Source organism: Schistocerca nitens, chromosome 1 (genome assembly GCF_023898315.1).
Source record: "Schistocerca nitens isolate TAMUIC-IGC-003100 chromosome 1, iqSchNite1.1, whole genome shotgun sequence".
Classification (NCBI taxonomy): domain Eukaryota; kingdom Metazoa; phylum Arthropoda; class Insecta; order Orthoptera; family Acrididae; genus Schistocerca; species Schistocerca nitens.
This window is the reverse complement of record NC_064614.1, coordinates 634141059-634162532: the sequence shown is the minus strand read 5'-3', so window position 1 is coordinate 634162532 and position 21474 is coordinate 634141059. Positions and strand designations below refer to the sequence as shown.

Below are 21474 nucleotides of genomic sequence, written 5' to 3'. Positions count from 1 at the left end.
CTAACTCCAAGATAAAATCTATGGGTTGCTGATTCATCCCCCAACATCACATTTCCTGATCATACTACAAGATGATTTTGGAGATATCTCAGATGCGGTGTATGTTAAGCTCACTGCATGCTTAATGTGGGGAATATATGAAACGCACTCTGATAATTTAAATTCTGTAATATATTATTGAGAAATTTATTAATATATATTTTGGGGTTGCTCCAACTCAGAGCCGTCAATTACGAGCTGCATCTGTTCCAGAGCTTGGTCGAATGACCAACCACTCAACTCAAGATGGCTACATTTACTGTATACAGTATACATATGTAATAGATATATTCACAATTCTATAGATATTTATATATTGACCCGTATCTAAATATCTATGTCTTATCCTTTTGTTTATTATTTTTGTCTTTGTTCTCAGAAGAAGTCACAGGACCTAATGAAGTACATGTTGGCATTTTTCCCACCACTGTGGCTCCACATGACCCAAAGCACATTTTTAAGTGATAGTTAGTGAATTCTATCTACATCAGTTATTACATTGTAGTCCCTACTACAGTATCAACATGCTGTACCTAAATGATAATCTGCCTGTGTGGAATTATTTGTTCATCATCAGTCATTTAAATATTGACATGTTCCATTGTGTATATCTTTGGATAAAAATTTATGATTGCCAATACTTTTGAATACTGAGCTTCCTAATCTAAGCATGCAACAGAACTATGTATTTTCCTCATATGTGGACTACATCTCCTCTGCAACTTCTTCTGCACTGGAAAGTCAGAAATGTTTCAGATACAAATCTCTACTAACAAATTAAAATATTTCTCCAGAAACACTCACATACTGACTCTTGTTTACAACTAGGAAACACTTCATAATAATTTGTACCACTACATGCATTATTCTCCCACCCTCTATATGTGCCACTGTCTGCCAATGCATCCATCCATCTTTCCCCATTCCTCTCCTTTTTCACTCCATTGCCGCTCCCCCTCCCCACCTCCCTGTGCACAGCCACCAAATGCTGCGCCTGTTGGCAGTTTAGTCCCTGCACACCCTGCCAGACTGTGCTCTTCTCTCCTCCCGCCCATACACCCAAACTACAGATTGCTGCTTCCATTCCATGTGACAGTTGCACTCTGGTTCGAGCTGTGGGACATGATGGTCATGTGTACATAAAGTGTGCTTGCTTGTGTGAAAGGTAGTAACACAACAGTTTCTACAAAAACATTTTTGATGTTTATCCAAATGTGTTAGATGTTCATAAATGACAAGGTGGTTTTCTACCTTCAAATCCAGTAATTTTGATCCTTCCAGCTTATATCAATCAGGATTATCAACAATGACATGTTAAGAGTAGAAGTCAAAGCAAATCCATGTCAGACCACCATGGAACTGTTACACACTCCCAACTAACATTGGTCACCATCCGAGAACATTTGCAGCTGATTATTAATGACAAAAGAAGTTATACAATCCACCACATGCAACTTATTGCTATAGTGGGACAATACAGAAGAATTTTTGATTTCTCGATCACTGGAGATGGAAAATGGGTTCTAAGCCAAAAATGCAAAAGGCAATGGCTCGCTCTGAATGAATCACCTCAAATTACAGCTAATCCAGGTTTACATGGCAAATATCCACTTTTATATCTTTTCTCAGGTTGTTCATTTTGAAGAGTTAAAACATGGACAAGCTATGAATGAAGACCTTTAATGTGAACTGTGGGATTGAGTAAATAAGTTTTTAACTGAAAAGTACCCAGCAATCATCAATGAAATTGCATTATTCTGAAACACGATAATACAAGACCACACTGCACAAGAGGAAGCCTGGAAAAAATTAATGAATTTTCTGATATTGTGCCATTGGACTTCCATTTATTCTGATTGCTACAACATTTCCTCAGTGGCAGAAGATGTGAAACTTTGAATGATTTCCAAAATACTACCTCCAAATATGTTGCTCAAAAACCAATTGATTTTTGTTCATCCAGCATTGAAAATCTGTGCATTAGATGGCAAACTGTTTTTGATAACAAGGATGATTATACTCCAATTAAACTTATTTTGTGATTGATGTTCCAGTAAGTCATATGGTAGGGGCCAGCCACCAGCCAATGGTAGTCTTCTCAAGTGCCATGTGCTCACTATGTTGCCAGTTTTGTAGGGACATGCAATGCTTTGTGAAGCAAGGCTGGCTGGATGCTGGCAACACTACCCCCCACCATTGCAATCAGCCCATCACAGAGTAATTATAATCAGATTATACATCACTGATTATAAATCCCCCCAGGGTGCTCACCAAACTTTGGCGAGTTCTTGCTTGGCTACCATGGGGCCCAGCATTTGCAGCAACTCTTTCCTTTCCATGCTGCATGTCTGTACTTCTGCTATCCTTTTTACCCTCCATTGGGGAACTTGACTGGGATATTTTTGGGAATGTGTTCTGAGGTTTTAATAGCCTGACATCAGAACAGTCCCTCATCTGTCTTTTCTTTCTTTCTTCAGTTTCCTCGTGATATCACATACTGAAGATGGGCAGTCCTTTGCTACAGCTAATCCATTTATTATTCAAAAAGGTGTTAATGCAATTGCTGGCCTTGTTAAATCTTGCTCTCATCTACATAACTGGAATTTGCATTTGGAAACCAATAGTTATTTTTGAGCCCAACAACTGCTTACATCTTCTCTACTCCACTGCTATACTGTTCATGTTGAGGCCCTTCGAATGTTGAATTCCTCATGTGCTGTTATTTGCAACAAGCTGCTTGATGATCTGACTGAGGAAGAAATCCAATCTTACCTCTCTGATCAGGGCACCACTGCAGTGCATCGGGTAATGAAAAAGGTTGAGGCCACCTTAATTCCTATATGCACTCTTTTTCTCACTTTTGATTGAGTAGTGCTTCCATCAAAAATCAAAGCAGGCTATGAAGTCATCACAGTCTTACTGTACATTTAAATCCCAATGAATTCCTACCAGTGTCAACATTAAAATCCCATTCAAATGTCCTGTAAAATCACTGCCAAATGTGTTACTTGTGGTAGGGATGCTCATGAGGGCGACTACCTGTCTCCTTCTCCCCACTGCATCAGTTTTAGTGGAGACCATGCCACCTCATCCTGAGAATGTCCTGTGCATCTTGAAGAGTAGACTTTCCAGGAGATCATGGTGAAGCAGTAAGTACCTTACCCTGTCACTCGCAAGTTGTTGGCTAGTCTAAAGCCCAGTGTTTTACCATCTGGCACTTACAGTACCATTCTTGCTATGCCTTGCTCTGTGAAGGACATGGCCACACAGACATGTGACCTCAAATTTAGCACTGAAGTTACAAATCACCCAATATCACAGTAGCATCCCCAACTCCTTCTCTTCCAGCTGTGCACCGAGCCACCAAACCTTTGCCCCCAGCAGTGAAATCACATGCATTACAACCAGCAGGCTGGAAAGGAGGACAAAAGAAACATAACCACAAAGACTTCTTACATTCCTCCTGTCAAAAAACATCTGAGTCTCAACCTACCAATTGCAAAGGCTCTAAAAAATCAAAGACAAACACTCTTCATTGACTCAGAGATCCTCTTCAACGGTGTCGCTGCGTGATACCCTAACCTGGCCTATCTCCATTTCATGGAGTGCATGACCAACTGTTTATCTTCCTTGGAATCCACTGGCTGACCCAGAGAGAATGCTGATGACTGTAGATCTCTTGGAACAGGATCCTCCAGCCTCTGCACCCTAGAGCAGTGAGTCTTCAAAGGCTGGCATTTGGTAGTCGCCAAGGAGACACCCCTTCGTTTTTTCCCTCCTCGCCTTTCCCCGTCATGACTCTCCTCCAGTGGAACATTTGCAACCTTAGATCCAACAAGGAGGAATTATGGCTGCTTTTGGAATTGCAACGTCCACTTGTTCTCTGCCTCCAGGAAACAAATTTGCGTCCTCGTGACCGCTTTGACCTCGCGCATTTCTTTCCAGTCTGCTTTGACCTTCCCCCTGAGGATGGCATTCCATCTCATGGGGGAGTCATGCTGCTGATCCAGGATGATGTTCACAGTCAAACCATCTCACTGAATACTCAGTGACAAGCTGTTGCACTCTGCATTTTCCTTCCTCGCTTCATCTTTTCTCTTTGTAATGTCTATATCCCGCCGTGATTTGGTTTCACCAGGGCAGACCTCCTTCAGCTTATTGGGCAACTCCCTCATCCCTTTTTGCTGCTTGGTGACTTTAATGCACACCATCCCCTTTGGGACTATTCCACAACATGTCTGAGAAGTGCCTTCTTGGCTGAACTTCTCAATCAACTGAATATCATCTGCCTTAACACTGAAGCACACACAGACTCCATGCACACCTATTTCCATTTGGACCTCTGGTTCTGCACCACCCGACTTACCCATCATCTTAAGTGGTCTGTTCTCTCTCATGTGTACTCGAGCAACCTCTTGCTCTGTGCTGTCTATTTGCTGACTCCTACCCCCCTACATCTAAACCAAATTGGTGGCTTTCTAAGGCCAACTGGAGGCTTTACTTCTCCCAGGCAACCTTTGCCAAACAACAATTTTCCAGTTGTGATACCCAGGTGTAATACCTTACAAATGTTATCCTTACCACCACAGAATGTTCCATTCCTCAAATTTCATCTTTACTGCGCCATGTCCCAGCCCCTTGGTGGACTGAGGCGTGCCATGACATAATTTGCACGCAAAGACATGCTCTCCACATTTTCCAACGTCATCCTACAATGGTGAACTGTATTCATTACAAACAGTGCATGCACAGTATTGTTGCATTCTTCAGGATAGCAAAAAAGCTAGCTGAATTTGATTCACTAGTTCTTTTAACAATTCCACTCCCTCTTCCATCATGTGGACCAACCTCTGTCTCTCTGGGACCAAGGTCCATTCCCCACTTTCCAGCCTGACTGTAGCAGATGATGCCATTGTGGAGCCCATTGCAATCTCCAACACCTTAGGCTGCTATTTTGCGGAGATTTTGAGCTTCACCCACTATCACCCTGCCTTCCTCCATTGGAAATGAGAGGGGGATGCTTGGGTGATACTCTTCTCCTCTCACAGTCACACCTGTAATATGAGGGAGCTAGATCATATTCTCACTTCATCCTTATCCTCTGCCCCAGGACTGGACAATGGTCACATTCAGATGTTGCAGCACGTTTCTCTTGCAGGCACCTTCATACATACAGTAACATCTGGGCAGAGGGCCTGTTTCCCAAATGCTAGTGTGAAGCCACTTTCATACCCATACCTAAGCCCAATAAGGACAAACACCTTTCTTCTAGCTACCACCCCTGTTCTCCCACCAGCCGTATTTGCAAGACAATGGAATGTATGATTCATGCCTGGCTAGCATGGTGGCTCAAGTCTCGCAATTTGCTAACCACTGCACAAGGTGGATTTCGAACACACCGCCCTGCAGTTGACCATCTCGGGTCACTTTGTCAACCCACATTATTAATGATTTTCTGTGGAAATACCAGACTATGGCTGTGGTTTTTGATTAGAGAAAGCCTACAGCTGCTGCTGGAAGACTGGTATCCTCTGTACTCTCTACATGTGGAGCTTCTGAGGCTGTCTGCCCCATTTCCTTCAGGAATCTTTAAAAGACAGTATGTCTGGTATGTTGGCCTCTGCTTTGTCAGATACCTTTATCCAGGAAAATGGGGTGCTTCAGGCTCTATCCTGAGTGTCACCCTCTTTGCTATCACTGTTAACCCAGTTAAGGTCTGTCTCCTGCTGGGCATCTCCGGCTCCCTTTTCATCAACGATTTTATGGTCTGTTGCCGTTGTCCGTGGGCTTTTCTCCTTGAGTGGCGTCTTCGGCAACATCTTGATTGTCTTTACTTGTGGAGAATCAACAATGGTTTTCACTTTTCCACTGATAAATCATTTGTTTGCATAACTGGTGATGCAATTGGTTTCTTCCACCATCTTTACATCTTGGGCCTGTTGCTCTTCCATCTGCTGAAACTACAAAATTCCTTAGGATTGTGCTTGATAGGAAACTTTATTGGCCCTCCCATGTGTCTTACATGGCTGTCTGCCATACCAGCCCCTCTGTGTGCTGTGTGTCCTAAGCAATACTTCCTGGGGAGCGGATAGGACCACTGTCCCCCATTTGTACCAATCTCTTGTCTGTTCGAAGCTAGACTGTAGGTGTTTTGTTTATGCATTTGCACATCTGTCCCTCTTATGCTGTCTAAATACAATCCACCATTGCGGAATCTGTTTGGCCACTGGTGCCTTTTGCACTAGCCTGGTTGAAACTATGCGGAAGCTGCCAAACTACCACTGTTGTACCAGTGTCAAGATCTACTCAGATGCATGGCATTTGTATGCCATGCCCAGCCACCCATCCTATGCCTTCTTCTTCAATAACTCCTTTGACCACCAGTATGGGATGTGGCCCTCTTCCCTGTTACATCGTGGAGTTCTCGTTTGCCTAGTACTCCAGTAGCATAACTTCATGCTACCTGCCACTTGCCTGATGGATGTGAACCCTTCACCACCTTGGCTTCATGTGGCAGCCAATGTTCACCTTGGTTTTCATTCACTTCCTAAGGCAACTACTCCAATTTGATCTATCACTGCATATTTCTCAACCTTTGCTTGGAACTTAGTGATATTACCTTTGTGTACACTGATGGCTCTCAGACAGACCATGGTGTCAGGTGTGCCTTCATCCTTGGAACTGATTATTTTCAATATCGGTTTCTGGAACACTGCTCAGTGTTCACAGCAGATCTCTTTTCCATGTATCAGACCAGACAGTACATCCAGTGATGCAGGCTTTTTAGTTGTGCCATCTGCCCTTCAGAGCCTCTGTGTGCTGTAAATAGTCCATCCTTAGTGCAATGGGTCCAAGAAAGTTTCCACTTGCTAACTCTTGAGGGAGTCACTGTGGTGTTTATTAAGGTCCCTGGTCACTTTGGTATGATAGGAGGCTGCTGATGCTCCTGCCAAGGCTGCTGTCCTCCTACCTCAGCCTGCTAGTTCTTCCATTCCTTCCAGTGATCTCCATGTTGCCATCTTTCAGCAAGTGATGTCCCTTTGGCATCGCCACTAGTCTTCCCTTCATGGGAACAAGCTCCGGGGAATTAAACCTCTCATAGCAGTTTGGCCAACCTCCTCCTGGCCCTCTTGCCTGAGGAGATCATTTTAGCTAGGTTGTGTACTGGCCACTGTCATTTTAGCCATCACCATTATTAATTGGTGATCTGTCACCATTTTGTGCTCATTGTCTCTAACCTTTGATGGTTCACCATTTCCTGACCAAATGCCTGTTTTTCAAACGCTTATGTTCTAATGCATGTTTGTCATCTGAGTTATCGGCAATTTTAGCAAACTACATGCAGGCTGTCAACGGCATTTTACTTTTTATCCAACATAGCAATGTGAGAAAGGACATTTAATCTTTAGTTCAGAACCGCCATTGTCTCTATGGCGTATTTTGTGGATCTTTCTCCAAGAGGAAGTTGTCATTCTTAGCTCCCTTTTCTTTCATCAATTGAGCTTAATGTATAATTATTTTTAACTCCTTTTTTGCATTAGTGTTCTATGGTTCTGATGTGGGTGCATATGGCCCTAGTTGCTTTTGTGCCCCAAAACAAAGCCAATTAAAAATAGAACTCATTAACAGTTTATCTCATTTAATTTAATGTATAAAAGTGGTATTAATTTCCTGTCCCTTTTTTTATACTCACATTGTGTAGAATCAAAGCATTTGAGATATAGTTCTATAAATAATGGAAATTATGTGGACTGTGGAGGGTTCCCACAGAATTGGAAAAGAGGGGGACATTTAAAAAATATTGATAAGCAGAAGCGACAGCATGAAAACACGTGTGTTAAGACATCATGGAACAATTTCCATGGCACTTGGAGGAGCTGTAGAGGGTGAAAACTGCAGTGGAAGACTAATATTGGAATATTCCAAATAACTTCCGGGAATTCAGCCAGGTAACACTTTCAGCGACCGCCGATATTTCGGCGGGAGAACACCCCGCCATTTTCAAGGCAAACTGCAACGGACAGGCGGTGTGCATGCAAATTTAATACCTCGGTTCTGCGACAGAAGCAGGAAAGATAACACACACACTGAACACTAGTGCCACCAAAGATGACCAAAGTCAGAGCTATCGATAGTGAGACTATGAATTCACAGGTGAGGCAGCATTGACTCTGTTCCTCTGTTTTTTGACAAGGGAGAGAGCCGGATTCCAAACAGAGTTTAAACAGAAACCTCCATCCCTGTTAACGAGGTTGCTCGCTAGTTTAATCTCAACTGCCTCCTTAATGACACTGTCCCAATAGCTGGACGTGCATGCCAATATCTCGGTGTTATTATATAACATGGGGTGACCAGTATCCAAGCAATGTTCGGCAATAGCAGATCTATTTGGCTGCTGTAATCGTGTGTGCTGTTTATGCTCAGTACATCTGTCCTCCACGGTCCTGATAGTTTGACCAATATATGCCATACCGCAGCTACAGGGAATACGATACACACCTGCCTTACGCAATCCAAGATCATCCTTAACGGAACTCAAAAGTGCTCTAATTTTAGATGGAGGTCGGAAAACACATTTCACATCGTATTTCCGTAAAATACGACCGATCTTATTGGAAGTGTTTCCTACGTAAGGCAAAAAGACAGTAGACTTAGGTGTTGACTCAGAATTATCATCAATCCCCCGATGTACAGTTGGTCGATAGCGCAACGCACGTTCAATCTGTCTATCACTATAACCATTTTGACGAAATGTAGCTTCAAGATGGGACAGCTCAGCTGGCAAAGTCTCAGCGTCAGAAACGACATGTGCCCTGTGTACCAAGGTACGAAGTACCCCTTCACGCTGAGCCGAATGGTGACAACTATTAGCTTGTAAGTACAAATCGGTGTGAGTACGTTTCCTGTAGACTGCATGTCCCAATGATCCATCATCCTTCCTCCTAACCAACACGTCGAGAAAGGGAAGGCAACCATCCTCTTCCACCTCCATCGTAAAACGAATGTTCGGGTGGATTGAGTTCAGATGTTCTAGAAAGACATTCAAATTTTCCCTACCGTGAGGCCAAACAACGAAGGTATCGTCAACGTATCTAAAGAAACAGGCGGGTTTTAAAGGCGCCGACTCCAATGCACGTTCCTCGAAGTCTTCCATAAATAAATTTGCGATCACAGGAGACAACGGACTACCCATCGCAACTCCATCTGTCTGCTCGTAATACTGGTCATTAAATAAAAAGTAAGTGGATGTCAACACATGCCTAAAGAGATTAGTTAAATCAGCACCAAACCTGGCTTCAATTAACCGCAACGAATCAGACAGAGGAACACGAGTGAAGAGAGAGACCACATCGAAACTCACTAAAATATCAGAGTCGTTCAGCCTCAGTCCCTCCAAACGACGTAAAAAATCAGCTGAGTTCCTGATATGATGTTCACACTGTCCTACTTGTGGACTCAACAGAGAAGCAAGATGCTTGGATACGCGATATGTCGGAGCGCCGATGTTACTCACTATAGGACGGAAAGGAACCCCTTCCTTATGAACCTTTGGAAGGCCATATAACCTAGGGGGAACGGCACTATAGGTGTTAAGCCTCTTGATTGTGTCCTGCGAAAAACCACTTTTCTTCAGGAGGCTGTTGGTCTTTCTCTCAACACTTTTCGTGGGGTCAGCATCGATTCTGCGATATGCTGAATCAGATAATAAACGTTGCATCTTTTGTACATAATCAGGTTTATTTAAAACAATGGTGGCATTGCCCTTGTCAGCAGGTAAAATAACAATACTGGGATCAACTTTGAGAGAGCGTAAAGCAGCCCTCTCTGCTGCTGTTACATTACTCTTGGGTGGACGAGCCCTAGTCAAAACACGGCATGCCTCCCGCCTAACTTCCTCTGCAGCGTCAGGAGGTAGTTTGCAAACTGCCTGTTCAATTGAACTAATAAAATCAACTACCGGCAAATTCTTCGGAGTGGGTGCAAAATTTAAACCCTTCCCTAGCACGGATAAGGTTGCATCGTCAAAAGATTTCTCTGTGAGATTTATCACAGAACGTCGAGATATAACATCCGACTCCGCGCGATGAAAACGTTCAAACTTTGCCAAATGCCGGGCAGTAACGGAGTTGTACTCCCAGTCAGCTTGGGTCCATGAGGCACCGTCCAACCAATCCCAAGTGAAATCAGACACTTCAGATGCAACCATTAAATGAAAACGATACAATTCTTTGGAAACAGAATCCAAACGTCGACGAGTAAAACGAATCCTTTCGCGAACAAGAGCCAAGCCAGCACGTTGCTTGATACGATTGGCGGCAGGTGAATTAATATGGTGCACAACCTTAGCAAATGTTGGGACATGATTTTCATCACGACACCTCAATAAAAACGACAAAGCACATTGCAGTCTAACTCGACAGCTACGAAGTTTATCCAACTTACGTAAACACCGATACATTTCCTCCCCGTAGAGGTAAACAATGTGAGACCTGAGTTTCTCCTGGCGTATACAACTTTCAAATAACTTCCGGGAATTCAGCCAGATAACACTTTCAGCGACCGCCGATATTTCGGCGGGAGAACACCCCGCCATTTTCAAGGCAAACTGCAACGGACAGGCGGCGTGCATGCAAATTTAATACCTCGGTTCTGCGACAGAAGCAGGAAAGATAACACACACACTGAACACTAGTGCCACCAAAGATGACCAAAGTCAGAGCTATCGATAGTGAGACTATGAATTCACAGGTGAGGCAGCATTGACTCTGTTCCTCTGTTTTTTGACAAGGGAGAGAGCCGGATTCCAAACAGAGTTTAAACAGAAACCTCCATCCCTGTTAACGAGGTTGCTCACTAGTTTAATCTCAACTGCCTCCTTAATGACACTGTCCCAATAGCTGGACGTGCATGCCAATATCTCGGTGTTATTATATAACATGGGGTGACCAGTATCCAAGCAATGTTCGGCAATAGCAGATCTATTTGGCTGCTGTAATCGTGTGTGCCGTTTATGCTCAGTACATCTGTCCTCCACGGTCCTGATAGTTTGACCAATATATGCCATACCGCAGCTACAGGGAATACGATACACACCTGCCTTACGCAATCCAAGATCATCCTTAACGGAACTCAAAAGTGCTCTAATTTTAGATGGAGGTCGGAAAACACATTTCACATCGTATTTCCGTAAAATACGACCGATCTTATTGGACGTGTTTCCTACGTAAGGCAAAAAGACAGTAGACTTAGGTGTTGACTCAGAATTATCATCAATCCCCCGATGTACAGTTGGTCGATAGCGCAACGCACGTTCAATCTGTCTATCACTATAACCATTTTGACGAAATGTAACTTCAAGATGGGACAGCTCAGCTGGCAAAGTCTCAGCGTCAGAAACGACATGTGCCCTGTGTACCAAGGTACGAAGTACCCCTTCACGCTGAGCCGAATGGTGACAACTATTAGCTTGTAAGTACAAATCGGTGTGAGTACGTTTCCTGTAGACTGCATGTCCCAATGATCCATCATCCTTCCTCCTAACCAACACGTCGAGAAAGGGAAGGCAACCATCCTCTTCCACCTCCATCGTAAAACGAATGTTCGGGTGGATTGAGTTCAGATGTTCTAGAAAGACATTCAAATTTTCCCTACCGTGAGGCCAAACAACGAAGGTATCGTCAACGTATCTAAAGAAACAGGCGGGTTTTAAAGGCGCCGACTCCAATGCACGTTCCTCGAAGTCTTCCATAAATAAATTTGCGATCACAGGAGACAACGGACTACCCATCGCAACTCCATCTGTCTGCTCGTAATACTGGTCATTAAATAAAAAGTAAGTGGATGTCGCTGAAAGTGTTACCTGGCTGAATTCCCGGAAGTTATTTGAAAGTTGTATACGCCAGGAGAAACTCAGGTCTCACATTGTTTACCTCTATGGGGAGGAAATGTATCGGTGTTTACGTAAGTTGGATAAACTTCGTAGCTGTCGAGTTAGACTGCAATGTGCTTTGTCGTTTTTATTGAGGTGTCGTGATGAAAATCATGTCCCAACATTTGCTAAGGTTGTGCACCATATTAATTCACCTGCCGCCAATCGTATCAAGCAACGTGCTGGCTTGGCTCTTGTTCGCGAAAGGATTCGTTTTACTCGTCGACGTTTGGATTCTGTTTCCAAAGAATTGTATCGTTTTCATTTAATGGTTGCATCTGAAGTGTCTGATTTCACTTGGGATTGGTTGGACGGTGCCTCATGGACCCAAGCTGACTGGGAGTACAACTCCGTTACTGCCCGGCATTTGGCAAAGTTTGAACGTTTTCATCGCGCGGAGTCGGATGTTATATCTCGACGTTCTGTGATAAATCTCACAGAGAAATCTTTTGACGACGCAACCTTATCCGTGCTAGGGAAAGGTTTAAATTTTGCACCCACTCCGAAGAATTTGCCGGTAGTTGATTTGCCGGTAGTTGATTTGATCAAAGTTGATCCCAGTATTGTTATTTTACCTGCTGACAAGGGCAATGCCACCGTTGTTTTAAATAAACCTGATTATGTACAAAAGATGCAACGTTTATTATCTGATTCAGCGTATCGCAGAATCGATGCTGACCCCACGAAAAGTGTTGAGAGAAAGACCAACAGCCTCCTGAAGAAAAGTGGTTTTTCGCAGGACACAATCAAGAGGCTTAACACCTATAGTGCCGTTCCCCCTAGGTTATATGGCCTTCCAAAGGTTCATAAGGAAGGGGTTCCTTTCCGTCCTATAGTGAGTAACATCGGCGCTCCGACATATCGCGTATCCAAGCATCTTGCTTCTCTGTTGAGTCCACAAGTAGGACAGTGTGAACATCATATCAGGAACTCAGCTGATTTTTTACGTCGTTTGGAGGGACTGAGGCTGAACGACTCTGATATTTTAGTGAGTTTCGATGTGGTCTCTCTCTTCACTCGTGTTCCTCTGTCTGATTCGTTGCGGTTAATTGAAGCCAGGTTTGGTGCTGATTTAACTAATCTCTTTAGGCATGTGTTGACATCCACTTACTTTTTATTTAATGACCAGTATTACGAGCAGACAGATGGAGTTGCGATGGGTAGTCCGTTGTCTCCTGTGATCGCAAATTTATTTATGGAAGACTTCGAGGAACGTGCATTGGAGTCGGCGCCTTTAAAACCCGCCTGTTTCTTTAGATACGTTGACGATACCTTCGTTGTTTGGCCTCACGGTAGGGAAAATTTGAATGTCTTTCTAGAACATCTGAACTCAATCCACCCGAACATTCGTTTTACGATGGAGGTGGAAGAGGATGGTTGCCTTCCCTTTCTCGACGTGTTGGTTAGGAGGAAGGATGATGGATCATTGGGACATGCAGTCTACAGGAAACGTACTCACACCGATTTGTACTTACAAGCTAATAGTTGTCACCATTCGGCTCAGCGTGAAGGGGTACTTCGTACCTTGGTACACAGGGCACATGTCGTTTCTGACGCTGAGACTTTGCCAGCTGAGCTGTCCCATCTTGAAGTTACATTTCGTCAAAATGGTTATAGTGATAGACAGATTGAACGTGCGTTGCGCTATCGACCAACTGTACATCGGGGGATTGATGATAATTCTGAGTCAACACCTAAGTCTACTGCCTTTTTGCCTTACGTAGGAAACACGTCCAATAAGATCGGTCGTATTTTACGGAAATACGATGTGAAATGTGTTTTCCGACCTCCATCTAAAATTAGAGCACTTTTGAGTTCCGTTAAGGATGATCTTGGATTGCGTAAGGCAGGTGTGTATCGTATTCCCTGTAGCTGCGGTATGGCATATATTGGTCAAACTATCAGGACAGTGGAGGACAGATGTACTGAGCATAAACGGCACACACGATTACAGCAGCCAAATAGATCTGCTATTGCTGAACATTGCTTGGATACTGGTCACCCCATGTTATATAATAACACCGAGATATTGGCATGCACGTCCAGCTATTGGGACAGTGTCATTAAGGAGGCAGTTGAGATTAAACTAGCGAGCAACCTCGTTAACAGGGATGGAGGTTTCTGTTTAAACTCTGTTTGGAATCCGGCTCTCTCCCTTGTCAAAAAACAGAGGAACAGAGTCAATGCTGCCTCACCTGTGAATTCATAGTCTCACTATCGATAGCTCTGACTTTGGTCATCTTTGGTGGCACTAGTGTTCAGTGTGTGTGTTATCTTTCCTGCTTCTGTCGCAGAACCGAGGTATTAAATTTGCATGCACGCCGCCTGTCCGTTGCAGTTTGCCTTGAAAATGGCGGGGTGTTCTCCCGCCGAAATATCGGCGGTCGCTGAAAGTGTTACCTGGCTGAATTCCCGGAAGTTATTTGAAAGTTGTATACGCCAGGAGAAACTCAGGTCTAATATTGGAATATATCCAACAGTAAATTGAGGATGTTGGGTGCAAAAGCTACCATGGGATGAAGAGGTTGGTGGAGGAGAGAAATTCTTGGCAGGGTATATCAAACAAGCCAATAATAGACTGATTTTTGTTGGGGGGAAGGGGTGGGAGTTATTTCAAAATAGTATGAAAATTTTAAATTTCAACTTTCTGTAGCACTAAAATGAAATGAGTATGGCTTCTGATGGCCAGAAGTCCCACATGGGGAAGTTCGGCCACCAAGTTGCAAGTCTTTTCAATTGATACCGCATTGGGTGACATGCATGTTGATGATGATGATGAAATGATGATGAGGACAACACAATACCCAGGACTTGAATGGAGAAAAATCTCTGAGCCTGGGGGAATCAAACCCGGGCCCACTGCAAGGTAGTCAGGTGCACTGACCATTCAGCTAAGGGGGTAGACTCTGTAGCATTAAATTTATGTGTTGCTTTCTACCTCATTTGTAGCTTTCCTCTCTCTCTCTAAACATCCAATTTATATCACCAACTCATTGTTCATTCAGATTTACTGACGTAGCTTTTCCTTTCAGCACACAAGTATATTTTGTGACCCTTGATGTGTCTATTCCTTCATTTGGATTTTTCTCAGGAATTTGCTTCTAGTATGAGGGTGAATCACATGAAAACCTTAAATATTTTTTTTAAAATATTATTTACTGCACATAAGTGGTACAAAGCTGTATCACTTTTCAACATAATCTCCCCCATGCTCAATTCAATTCCTCTGGCACTTATAAAGAACATGAATTCCTTTAGAAAAAAATTCTTTTGGTAGTCCACGCAACCACTCATGCACCACGTGGCATATCTCTTCATCAGAATTAAACTTCTTTCCTCCCATTGCATCTTTGAGTGGTCCAAACATATGGAAATCACTTGGGGCAAGGTTTGGTGAGTATGGTGGATGAGGAAGACACTCAAAATGCAGGTCTGTGATTGTTGCAACTGTTGTACGGGCAGTGTGGGTTCTTGCATTTTCGTGTTTCAAAAGGACACCTGCTGACAGCAATCGACATCACTTTGATTTGATTGCAAGCTGCAGATGATTTTTTAGGAGATCTATGTATGATGCACTGGTGACAGTGGTCCCTCTAGGCATGTAATGCTCCAAAATTATGCCTTTTTTGTCCCAAAAGAGAGTCAGCATAACCTTCCCTGCTGATGGTTCTATTCGAAACTTCTTTGGTTTTGGTGATGAGGAATGGTGCCATTTCTTGCTCACTCTCTTCGTTTCCAGTTGGTGGAAGTGAACCCAGATTTCGCCCCAGTAACAATTCTAACAAGGAAGCCATCACCTTCTCATTCAAAGTGCCAAAGAAGTTTCTCACAAGCATCAACATGTCGTTCTCTCATTTCAGAAGTCAGCTGCCATAGCACTCATCTTGCAGAAACTTTGTGAAACTGGAACACAGCATGCACAATATGGTGAGCTGACCCATCATTAATCTGTAAACATGCTGCAATGTCATTCAGTGTCACTTGGTGATTTTCCTTCACTATGGCTTCAACTGCTGCAATGTCCTGTGGAGTCACAACTGGTTGTGCCTGACCTGGGCGAGGAGCATCTTCCACTGAAGTCACACCATTTGCGAACTTCCTACTCCATTTGTAGACTTGCTGCTGTGACAAAGATGCATCATCATACTGAACCTTCATTCGTCGATGAATTTCAATAGGTTTCACACCTTCACTATGCAAAAACCGAATAACAGAACGCTGTTCTTCCCTGGTGCAAGTCGCAAGTGGGGCGCCCATCTTTATAGTGTTACTGCGATGGTATATGTGCATCTGCACTATGCTGCCACCTACAGGCCATTCTGCACACTGTAGCACGGTTACCAACTTACAGGATAGCGTCGCAAAATTTCGATTTGTTATTACAAGTTTAAGGTTTACATTTGACTCACCCTCATATTTTCCATTAAGTTTCCTTTGCCTGGCATCTTAAATGTACTCTTGTCAAGTAACACAAATACTGTTTCCCAATATTAGGATTTTTGTAAGTTTTTGCTTTTATATGTGTCTGCTAGAATCTGGAAAGTATAAGTGTTTCTCTTTTTGTTGTTCCCAAAGTAATATTCTCTATTCTTTTAACAGCTACTACATGAAGTATTAGTGTGACATTAGGTTAGGCTAAATTTCTTCTACTCATAGTAGTTACCATGAAAATCTAATTTACTGTTGAACAAATTGCAAGAAAGCAAGCTGTACATTTCTTTATGAATTTTTCTGTGTTATTTGTCTCCTATTCCATAGTGGGAGGTAGGTTATTAACAAATTTATTATATATTATAAACTCCATTCTAAATTTTTGTGACTGTCACACTGTCTTCATAAACAATGCTGTTACCTATTATATCACTGCAGTGGACAGATGCCATATGTCCTGCAAAGACCCATGCAGGATGTACAAATAGTGTTTCCATGTAGGAGTAGATCACATGTGTGGTATACTTGTTTTGCCAGTCCTCAAAGCATCTGTTCAGTTCATAGGACAGCAACAAGAAAAAACTGCAAATTATGAGTTCTGCTGTATTTACATCTTGATGTGGGTCTTATAATTTTGGTCAAATGTGGTGGAGATGAGTGCTTGAACAACCAAGCTATGTGTCTCACGAAAACAGTGAATATATTTGATGATCAGCAAATGACATATACGGACTGAACGATTCCAAAAATTGTGTCTTGTATCTCCAAATGGTTGTGTCCCTCTGTGTTAAATGTAATCTGTGTTTCATTGAAGAAATTAATATGCATAAAATAATTGGTGAACTATGCTGATGAATATCATAAATGAGAGTTAGCTCTGCAGTATTCATTAACCAATGTCCAGCCAGTTTCATAAGAATGGAAAAATGTGACAGTAGTATTTTTTGTGACCAATTGTTTCACTATTTGAGCAATCTGTGTGCCATACATGTATGCCTGCAGTGTAAAGCCCCTCAGTGAAAACTCTTGTGCAGAATACAAATATAGTTTTTGACAGTTGGAAGGATACAATAATTTTCACAAAATTTTCTGCCAGACTAAAATTGTATGCTGGACGGAGATGCAAACTTGACATTGGAAGATGAGGTACTGGCAGAACTAAAGCTGTGAGGAGGGTTCATGAGTTGTTCTTGGGTAGCTCAATCTGTAAAGCACTTGTCTGCCAAAGGCAAAGGTCCTGAGTTTGAGTCTCAGTCTGACACACAACTTAAACCTGCCAGGAAGTTGTATATCAGTGCCCACTCCTCTGCAGATTGAAAATTTCATTCTGACAACAATTTTCACACTTGCTTTTGGGGTTTAACTGCTAAGGTCATCAGTCCCTAAGCTTACACACTACTTAAGCTAAATTGTCCTAAGGACAAACACACACTGCCATGCCCGAGGGAGGACTCAGACCTCCACCGGGACCAACCGCACAGTCCATGACTGCAGCACCTTAGACCGCTCAGATAATCCTGCATGGCTTTTGCACTTGTTGTTGCAAGCAGAATGCATGCAGGGTGTTTCATAACAACATTTTAAAAATTCAGGAAGCAGTTCTTTACACAAAAACAAGAAAAAAATGCCCTGTAAACAAGGGCTCTAAAATGCATGCCTTAAGAGCTATGAGCACTTGTGCATCCTCGATGCTGTGAATCACATCTCTTCTACATCAAGCTCTTTGCTTTCCATATATTGGATGTGGACAAAGACAAGAAATAAAAGTCCACTAAAGATGAGCTCTAAAATGGAGTTATCAGCACCTTTTCACTAGAAGAGATGTGTTTCATTGTAACAAAGAGGAATAAGTGCTCATACCTCTTAAGGCATGCATTTTAGAGCCCATGTTTACTGGATTATTTTTTCCTTGTTTTGGGCCATACTACCTTCTCCCAAAATATGGAAAGCATAGAGCTTTTAGTAGAAGAGCTGTAGTTTACAATATTGAGGATGAACAAGTGCTCATAGCTCTTAAGATACACACTTCAGAGCCCATGTTTACTGGACATATTTTTCTTGTTTTGGTATGAGTAACCTGTCACCAAATTTTTCAAATGTATTTTGAAACACCCTATATGTGTGAATCCATTAGTATATTGATAACCTACATGTAACACAAATCTTAAATGGCATTTCCAGCCATGATGGGCAGCTGTTAAAAGTGCATGATATAAGCCCTGCTGACAAGAGTAGTCTTATCGAAAGATCTTTTAGACAAATCAACTATGAGAATCTGGAAACCTTTGGCAGACATTTACAGGATATAAGGCTAAAACTACCAATGACAAATTTAACCTATTCCTGAATTTCAACAAATGACAACCTGAATGATTGCAAGAGACAATGGTTCACTAAGGGAATCAAAATATTATGTAAAACAAAGAGAATGCCATATGTTTCATTCAGAAATTCTAACAAACGTCAGAATAGAGAGCACTACAAATTATACTGTAGCATCCTAAAGAACGTAATTAAAAAATCAAAGCACTTGTTTATTGAATCTCAAATTGACAGCTCAAATAATAATGCAAGTACTCTTTGGAAGTTTGTCAAAAAAGAGAGAGGAAAAATTTCAAAAGATAGACAGTATCAAAATGAGTCATAATGGAAGCATGGTAGATGCAGGTAACATAGTTGACAGTATCTTTAACAACCATTTTTTGGCAGTAGCAGATCAAATAGGTTGTAAAGGATCTATTGTTGAAGCCAAGAACTTTCTTCAAAAAGAAGTGCAGAACAAAATTAGTCTAATGCATATCCCCTATATTACAACCAATCAGTAAGTAATAAACCAAATGAAAAATAAAAATTCCTTTCATGTGGATGATATATCTATGAAAGTACTGAAGCTCTGCTGCAAATTTATTCTTTAAGTTCTCTGTCACATATTGAACGAGACTATAAATCAATGTACTGTCCCTAATAGACTCAAATATGCAATTGTTATGCCACTGTTCAGAAAAGGTGATAAAGCTGAGGTTTCCAACTACTGGCCAGTCTCATTGCTAACAAGTCTTTCTAAAATCCTTGAGGAACTTATGTTCAAGAGAATCATAGGTCATCTTAATAAACATAACATCCTTAACAAAAATCAGTTTGTATTCCAAAAGGATATTTCAACTGAACATGCCATTTTCTCATTTGCCACCCAACTCTTCAAATACATGACCAATAAAATGTCATCAGTTGGAATCTTGTGTGATCTGTTTAAAGCATTTGACTGTGTAGGTCACAAAATTCTACTTAAGGAGGCTGAGCGCTATAGCTTATATGGTAAAGTAGGGATGCAGGTCGAATCATATCTAGAAGGTAGAAGGTAGTTTTGAATAATGCTGCAATGGCATGTGCATGATTTGACTGGGGCACAGCGAAATGTGAAGAACCACTCAGCTTGGTGCTTGGTCCCTTACTTTTCTTTACCTTTATCAATGATTTGCCATGGTGTATGACACAAAAAGCACACTTCACCTTACTTGCAGATGACACAATCATTATGACAGACAAAGCACCAAACTGCAATTTAGAGAACTCTCTAACCACAGTACTCAAAGAAGTTCTAGACTGGTTCACTTCAAATGTTCTGTCCCTCAATGTTAAGAAGATTTAGTTCCTTCAGTTTCAAACAGCAGACAAAGTACTGGAAAATATTGAAATAAAATGTGGTGACAAAGAAATATTGTGAGTTCAGTCTTCCATATTCCTGGGACTACACATTAATAACACTCTAAACTGGTCAATTCATATAATCAATATATGTTAAAGACTGAATTTGGCAGCCTTTACCATTCATTCAATTTCATTTGGATATTTCCATTCAGTTACACCATATGGTGTTGTGTTCTGGGGAAACTAGTCATCAGCAAATAAAGTCTTCATTGCACAGAAGAGTGTCATCAGAATTACAGGGAGTGTACCCTAGATGCTCATACAGAAATTTACTAAAACAACTGGGGATGCACACTGTGCCATGCCACTACATTCTTTCACTAAGTGCTTTGTGAACAATAGTCATACAATTTACAGAACAAACAGTGACTGTCATGATCATGATACAAGGAGAATACATGATCTTCACAAAGATGTAAAAAATCTCAGCATGGTACTGAAAGGAGTACATTATTCAAGCATAACAGTATGCAATGAACTTGCAGTTCATGTTAAATCAGTCCTTGGAGATAAGACAGCTGAAACTTTATCTTTTGAATAGTTCTTTCTCCTCTTTACAGTTCTTTACAGGAATTCTTTGTCAATATGTAATAATTAGTGAAATGTGTTTTATTTTAAGCATTCCTGTAACAAATGATTGTGTAGCACTAGTATACCAATCATTGACAGGAAACTTTTCATGTGAATTAGGACATAAACCTCATGATTTGTTTGTGTAACCATTATTACTATGATAATTCATGTTGTTATTTTAACACGTGAACCCTACATATTTGTTTGCATGTTATTTAAATTGTAAGCCTCAAGATCATTTACATATGATTATTACTGTAATAATCTGACACATTCTACTTCCTATCAACATACTCATATCAAGGGTCCATGGAACTCAATGATAAACAAAATAAAAATAAATAAAATATGGACTGGCAAGCAGAGTGCCCAGAAATATATTTAACAGCAATGACCCTGTTAGTCAAGTCTGCATCCCAATGCTTGCTCCTGTTAGTGAAGCCTAGAGCCTGATATGTGACTTTCAACAACAGCTATCAAAAACTGCAGTCTCCTGTGGTCCTTGTATCATGAATTCACTGTAATGACTTACTGCCCATTCGGGTAATTTGGAGAGAATAAATACTAATATTTGAGGTTCAATACTCAGTCAGTACAATAATTTTTTCTTGTATTCATTGTGATTATAATCTGTGACAGTATTTCAGGAGTGTGAAAAACAAATTGATCATGATTCGAGTTACATGTTGAATTAGGTGCCCCATTAATTGGCAGGATAAGCCTGAAACAGGATCTTGTCTGTTAAAATAGTGTGATGATCAGTGCTACCTTTGGTTGAAGGACAGCTGTGCTTT

The 21474-nt window shown here is 41.7% G+C and overlaps 1 protein-coding gene across 1 annotated transcript in view; it reads left to right on the top strand.

The window, feature by feature from the left end:
• LOC126236653 (ionotropic receptor 25a) overlaps positions 1–21474 on the top strand; it is a 485919-nt gene that overhangs the window by 372559 nt on the left and 91886 nt on the right. The window lies entirely within an intron of this gene.